Source organism: Pseudomyrmex gracilis, unplaced genomic scaffold, assembly GCF_002006095.1.
Source record: "Pseudomyrmex gracilis isolate BER0280 unplaced genomic scaffold, ASM200609v1 scaffold_250, whole genome shotgun sequence".
Classification (NCBI taxonomy): domain Eukaryota; kingdom Metazoa; phylum Arthropoda; class Insecta; order Hymenoptera; family Formicidae; genus Pseudomyrmex; species Pseudomyrmex gracilis.
The window spans coordinates 103,634-111,194 of NW_018020834.1; the positions used below are offsets into that span (position 1 = coordinate 103,634).

At 40.7% G+C, this 7,561-nt stretch overlaps 1 protein-coding gene across 1 annotated transcript in view; it reads left to right on the forward strand.

The window, feature by feature from the left end:
- Positions 1-459: 459 nt before the first annotated feature.
- Positions 460-7,561, forward strand: part of LOC109859243 (serine/threonine-protein kinase MARK2-like) — a 102,263-nt gene continuing 95,161 nt past the window's right edge. Inside the window, exon 1 of the mRNA XM_020437279.1 lies at positions 460-519. The gene's annotated coding sequence lies outside the window, so the exon portion shown is untranslated. The remainder of the gene's footprint in view (positions 520-7,561) is intronic.

Consider the following 7,561-nt stretch of genomic DNA (forward strand, 5'->3'; position numbering starts at 1 on the left):
TCTCTTACCCCTATATGGAATTTCAATGGACTAGGTCCAACTTCGCGCGCGCGCGCGCGTTAGTCGAGAAGCGCTTGATTTATTGTCTTGAGCGATGACATTGTATAGAAGTAATTTTTGTTGCACGCGCGCAGCGTCGCTTGAATCATTTAATGACTCATATAGATTCATGACCTCACCCTTTCGGTCGCCGACCGCGGTGTTTTTCTTCTCCTCGCGAGAGAGGATAATTCAAGCTCTCAAATCGAAAAGTTACCGCGAGAAGTGCGCAAGACGCGAGTGTGCTATGCGCACTCGATCAGCAAAAGCTGATTAATCAATCCCACGTGATCTCTACATACCACGCTTCCACCTTTTGTTTCCAGGCGTGAGGGGACAGGAGGGTGCATCGACGCAGCTCTTTGGAGGAGGGTCTGAGGCTGGAGTGAAACTGGCTGGCCTACAATGTCCGCTAGCATGCGGAGCACCCTGCAAACTGTTCCCGAATCCGTGCCGGCCGACCACGTCACAAACTCCAAAGTAAGTTTCGACCGAAATCCGATTTACCACGAGCATCCTCCCGCGGCGCGCAACCAAGATCCTTGTTCCGTCATCCTTTGTTGGCTCGCATTCTCATCTTCGAACGACGACCGCGGCAAATCCTTTGCCGCGTCTTTCCCCCATTCCCATCGCTTTCGGGGAGACAATGAGGAACTTGGAGGGCGTAAACAAACGCGCTCTTGAAAATATATATACTCGAGTTGATAAACCTCTTTCGTCTTTGATCGTCATCATATTATTATTATTATCGAAGACAACATTCAAGTAAATAATCAAAAAAAGTATATCTTATCCTTGTTTGTAATTTAAAAATGCTCGCGTGTGAAATATTTTTATTTGAAAAAATTTACGAGAAAAAAAATTCTTATTAAATTTTCGCCATTAAAAGTCTTATCTCGTTGCGGAAATCTCTCGTACGAGGACCTGGAGAGTTAAAAAATTTTTTCCCGGAAAATGTGTGCTCGAAAGCACGAGCGCAATTTTCCGGAGGCGGACGGACGAGCTAATTGAATTCAAAAAAGAATTCAGAAGATTTATATCCCGTGTGCTCTCGTTTTAAAATATATTATGCGCGTAATGTAGAACCACCGCGTGGTTCGAGCGCGTGCATTCCTCGACCTTTGAACCTTTCCTTACCGAAAGAGCGGACGGGGGTTGAAAATGTCACGGGTGCAACCGCGCGCTTGGCAAAGGCGGCGGCGGCGGCGGCGGCGTGTGTGTGTTGCGCACACACTCGCACACACACAGCTTGTGACCCTGACTGGGACGATTATACGCGCGATGACATAACGCCACGGTTGATTTAATCGGCAAATTCGATTTGTCTTGCGATTAGAGTAAAAAAAAAAAAAAAAAGAACTTTCTTTACGTGACGATTTTTTTTTTTCTTAATGATCGCTCGCGTGACGCGCGTCGGCGTCATAAACGTCGCGATAAACTGTTCCATTTCTGTCAACCGTGTGAGATCGCGCGTTCTTTTTTGTTTTTTTTTTTTCGGTGGTTGACAAAATAAAAAACTGTGAACGTGCAATTTTTACAGATCGCGTTTCCACTTTCGCGATATAACAACAGCAATTCTCTCTCGAATTTAAATTCGATCATCATTTTCACAACCGCGCGGTTTATTTTGACATCTCTCTGACATTTATTAGAGTTGCGTGAAAAAAACACACATGCGTACATATGTACACAAAGATAATACGTTATGTGTGTGTTATCGCGCGTCGTATTATGTTATTACATATATAGCGTATCTATTCGGATACGAAGGAAAGAACGAGAGACTCGGATGCGCGAAATCGCATCGCTCTGTTGTGCCTCATTGTCTCCAAGGAAATGTTTCGCCGTCGTTCGTACGACCGATTGACATGTGTCTTCTCACGTCACGCGCAATATGTTTACCTAACCTCTTCAAGATTATTCGCTGTAATGTGAAATACAACGTGTTTGTACAACAAATTAGTTATCGCGCACACACGCGATATACTATATTTTTTTTTCTCAGAAGTTTCAAGGTTTTTCTTTATTTTTTTATTGTTTGTTTTGTTTAACAAATGGCGAATACATCTCGGATGAACGTAATTAAAAATAATAAAGATGATTTTTGTTTTTTTTTGTTTTTTTTGAATTTCGATTAAATTCGTTTCCTGAAGAGGTTAAGGTTGTGGAATTCGGAACAGAGTCGGAAGAAAGTCCGGACGGAAGTATAGTGGAAGTCGCAAACTTTTTTTTTGTGTTTTGTGAAGAGATCGAGAAGTTCGGGAGAGAAACATCTCTTAACCCATTTGCATCATATAAGCGCATATATATGCGCGCATTTTACTTAGGCATTTATCACCGAAGCGCATATTATTTGCACCAGAAAAATACCAAAATTCTTTATTTATGCAATATTGATTTTATTTTTCATATTTTGTAACATTTTCATTAAAATTTAAATAATAAAGTAATACAGTAAAATAATACAGTAATACAGTTAAATAATACAGTGAAAAAAAATTTTGGTGATAAGAACGAATTTTTGACTTTTCCCGAGTCGAAATTTAGCGTCTACATTGATCCTCAATTTTTCTTTTTTTATGTAGGAGTAAGAGAGATAGTAGATCCTACTTTGACGCTGCTGTACGTCCGAAATTTCCTTTTTTCCCGCTAAAGTTTTAAAGTAGGATTCAATTCTCAGATCAGGCTGCGCATTGCGGGCTCTGATAGGCTCAAAATAAGCTCTGATAGGCTCAAAGTAGGAGTAAGAAAAAAAGTAGATGCTACTTTGACGCTGCTGTACGCGTCCGAAATTTCCTTTTTTCAAAAATTGAGGTTCAATGTAGACGCTAAATTTCGACTCGGGTTCTTTGTGATGCAAATGGGTTAAACAAACTATTATAAACGAGCGCAAAAAAGTCTCGTGAATCATTTCGCAGTCGGCGGATCAAATTGTTGTCGAGACCGTGTTCTGTGTTATTTCGCAGTTCATTGATTCGTTATATGTATATATATTCAGAGTTTCCGCGACCTCCAGATACTTCGATTACCGGCTCTTTCCGTTACGTGCGTCTTTTTTACGTAACGCACAAACGCGAAATGTGTTGCTCCCCCGTTATGACATCACACGTATATACAAAGTAACGCTTAGTGACGTCTTTGGTAAGAGGGTGAGTCGCTTTGTGTATCATCGTCAGTCACATATAATGCTTCTTCTTCTTCTAAAAATTTGGATTTTCAAGTTTTTTTTACAAAATCGATTTGTTCGATCGGAAGACACTTACGCGCGTCGCGTAAAGCAGACCTGGATCTTACGGTCTGGATCTTGTTTGTTTGTTTGTTTTTTTTTCTTTTTTTTTACTCGCGTCTAGTCCGACTTCGTCTCAAATGGAAACGAAACAGAAAAGTCGCCGCGATGACTCGCGGCCGAACAGGTTTTCACACAACCGACGGCTTTCGAATTTTCTCTTGGCAGTGTGCGGTTTGCCCCGTTGGTGCTTTTATCGTCAGCGCCAATGGCGGGGAGCTTTCACGTTTTCACGCTCGCGAGAGCGTCAATGAGTTATCGAACGAGCGAACGGGAATTAATCCCCTCGTTCGTAATTACCGGCGCGGGTAATAAACTTTCGATTGCGTTTTCGACTTGTGCGCGCTATCGCACGATGGTCCACGAAAATCAAAAGCGTATTGTTGCATCGAACGCGTGGAAAAAAATTCGAATGCAAATGAAATGGTGCGCAGTAAAATGTTTAAAATCTCTAAAGATATAAAATCATCATTAGTTTTGTTTTATAATTTTTTAAGAGAACGTCGCATTAATTTTGTCATTGTTTTTTAACGAACAACATACGGCGTCGCGCACATAAAAAGCAATTAAGTGTTGCTCTCGAATTATTGAGAGTTTTGCAAAAGACACTTTTTTTGTTTTAAATTATATTTGTTTCATAAACAATAATGAGAAAAATGCGTTTCTATTACGCGGAAGTTTATTTCTATCGGCTTGTTACAACCATGGATCTTGCGATATATTAAAATGCTGATTACTATATACAGGGTGTCCCAGAATTGCCGTACAATCTCTCGTAGGCAGATAGAAGGAATAAAACAAAGTCAAAAAGTCCTGAACCATTTTTTTTCTATTATTTATAATAAAGGAGTAAATTATTGAGTAAATCAGGCCAATCAGCGCCGACCTTTAACCAGGCGCACGTCAGTGAGCCACGCGCCTGGTGTGTGTGAGCACTCCGCGCAGTTCACTGACGCGCGCCTGGCTAAAGGTCGGCGCTGATTGGCCTGATTTACTCAACAATTACTCCTTTATTATAAATAATAGAAAAAAATGGTTCAGGACTTTTCGACTCAGTTTTATTCCTTCTACCTGCCTACGAGAGATTGTACGGCAATTCTGAGACACCCTGTATATGCTGTTAGGTACGAACACTGACTCATGATATATTCCGAGTCGGGAACATATCGTATAGATATTCACTCGACCATTACGGCCACGTTGTTCGCTCGCAACGACAATCGTACGGTATATCGGCGATGATTTAAGGTCATCGAATCGCTGGACCTTGAATAGGGCTCGGCGGCCACACCAGGTACGCGGTTTCGGCGGTCAATGACATTGGCGATCTGTTTTCAACCGCGTCCGGAATCAATGTTCCACCGATATCGAAAGCCGAAGCTTCTCTTCGTCATGAAAAAACATCAAACGGATTTGCGTCATGAAAACTTTAACGTAATTTCGATGTGTTTAAAATTTTCTTACTTTGCGTAAGTTTTTTTTGTTTTTTTACTAAAACTTGTAGTTTCGCCATCGAGAACTCTGTTCATAACTCTGCTTCTCTCAAAAAATAACAGTTGAAAGAATTGAAGTTCGCAATTTTGAAAAAGAGAGATTGCAAATATTTTTATATAAATTTTATGTACACCGCGTTCACGGTGGTGGTATAGTTTCGCTGATAAACCGATTACATTAGCCGCGAATCCGGACTCTGGCGAGACTTTTACACGTCGGGATTACGTAGCAAGTATCGTGTCGCTTCCCCCCCCGATATAAAGTTTCGACTGTGTACAAACACATCGGCGTGTATATTCTTCCGCGTAATTCGAGCAACGTCGGGGCTTGTTCCGTGGAAAAGTAGCGCAAACAACCGTGCAGAAAATTTCCAACGAAATAATAATTATCCCCGTGTGTGTAATTTGATTTGATTTTTTTTTTTTATTATTTTCACAATTTTATTTTTTTTTTTGTTTGTTTGAATAATTACGAACGTGCAATCAAAATCTCTTGTACGCGTATTTATTTAATTGTTACGTAATATTTCGATAAATATATTAAGATAAAAATATATAATAAATATATAATAAATATATTTGTACGTTACTACGCGCGTTACTTACGTAGGTATGTATCTGCGGTTCTCTCCGATGCAATTGAGCGCGGTAAAGTTTTACGGTCCGTTATATCCGCGCGTTACGCCTCGTTAATAATAACAAATCGGCAAAGCCGAAGAGACGTCGAAGAGCGCCGCGTGTATATCCGGATTATGAGATACGTTTAAAAGTCTCTTCTCTGACCTTGAACGGCATAACGGTACCAAAGTCGTGCAGAACGACGTCGATAAGCTTAATTAACCCGGTTAACACTCGCGCGGAAGATGCGAGAACGAAGACGATGCGCGCAAGGCCGTTCTTTTTATCTCGTACCAGCCTCTCTCCTCTTCCGCGAGATTCTATTTTGCCAAATCGGAATAGCCGTTTGGGCAACCAACTGATTGTTGCAACATTGTTACCGTGCGCGATATACAATTTCTAAAAATCGTTTCAATTTTTTTCTCGCGAAGACGCGAGTTTTCGGGGGGGAGGGGGGGGGAGTGGTTTTTTCTCTGAGAAAAGAAAACATCGAGGAAATTTATTCGAGCGCTTCTTTCTCTCGCAATTTGCGAGATTGACGAAAATTACTTTCTTCGAGCGCGCTTCGTTCTTTCGGCCAGACTTAATGGCGACAATTCACGTCGTCTTGGCGCGTCATTTGTAAACGCGATTCACGCCGACTAATAAACTAAGACTAATCCGGTTTTTACGGTCCACACGCTTTCTCCATACATTTCCCCGCCAATTGTGAACGAAGGTGATTGTAAATCACGACGCGCCCCCCCTCTCCCTCCCCCCCGTAACTACATTTTATCAAATGTAATTTCGCAATTGCGTTTCTCGGTCGCTAATGACTCCCTTCGTCGCGCGGCGGATCAAATAATAATAACAATAATAAAATATGCCGCGGTTGTTTTTTGCGTGTAAATCAAACGGTAAGATAATACGTTTTTTTTTTTTTTTTTTTGCGTCGTCTAAAATGTCAGCAAGTTTTTATGGAAAGGCAGATTTAGCATCTCTCTTTAAAAAAAAAAAAAAAAACACTTTTGGAAGAAAATTTGAAAAAATATTTTTGCAACTTCTCAGCGCGCGAGAATTTTTTATACTAAATATTGTATATAAATTATACACTCTTTTTCTCTTTGCATATATATCTTTACACAAGTACGTAAATAAATATTGTTTTTTACGAAAAAAAAACTAGAGAGATACTAGACACGCAAAAAACATGTAAATTTGCAAAATTATGAATTTACATTACCATAATTCTGCAGCAGTGTTCATTCGTGTTAGCAGTCTCTCTCTCTCTCTCTCTCTCTCTCTCTTTGTAGGTTAAAAATTATTGCATTATTTTTAATCGGCGTATTATAGATTTTCCAACCCCTTGCGCTGCCACGTTGTTGTAACCCTACGGAGATTACGGCGACGTAAGTAAGCGAGGGCGTCCATTTTTCTCGATGTTTCGTATGTGTGTACGCGCTGCATTACCGGTCTCGTCACGGGACTCGCGTTCAATCGCGATCAATTAGACGCCAAGCGGAATTGCATGGGCGCTGACTCGTTCCCCGGACTTTTGTCGTGTGTGTGTGTGTGTGTGTGTGTGCACAACCGGAGTTTAACTTCGCTCTGTGTTCTTTCTCTCTTCGTTCCCCCTCACCCCCCCCTTATTCTTCCCTCCGCGAGCCACGCGACACTGACGTGGAGATCAGACATCGTTTCTACACACGGTACACATGCCTCATGATTGTTCATTGAGCTCAATTCCGAGCGCGAGATCGGATGGCAATGTTTTTAAAGAAACAGCGTCATTCGGCGCTTCTTGTGTGACGTAAAATTGTGTTTAATATTGCTTGCCTCCGTTTTAACACATACGAACGATACAAATTCGAATGGATTAATTACGAGCGAGGACGCATAATGTCGAGAATTTAGAATTTCTTCCGATTGTTCCAAACATGTAGGTGTTGCCACACCTAAACCCCACACCGAAAAAATTGTATTCTTGTTTTGAGGATATCCCACTTACTTTAAGTATATTTTATACTAAAATAGGCGCCAAGAAGAGTTTCTTATTTTAAGAGGAAAATCCTCTAAATAGTAATGTTGATAAGAATATATACTGATTAGAATATAAAAAGCCTCTATGGAAAAACATATATATCTC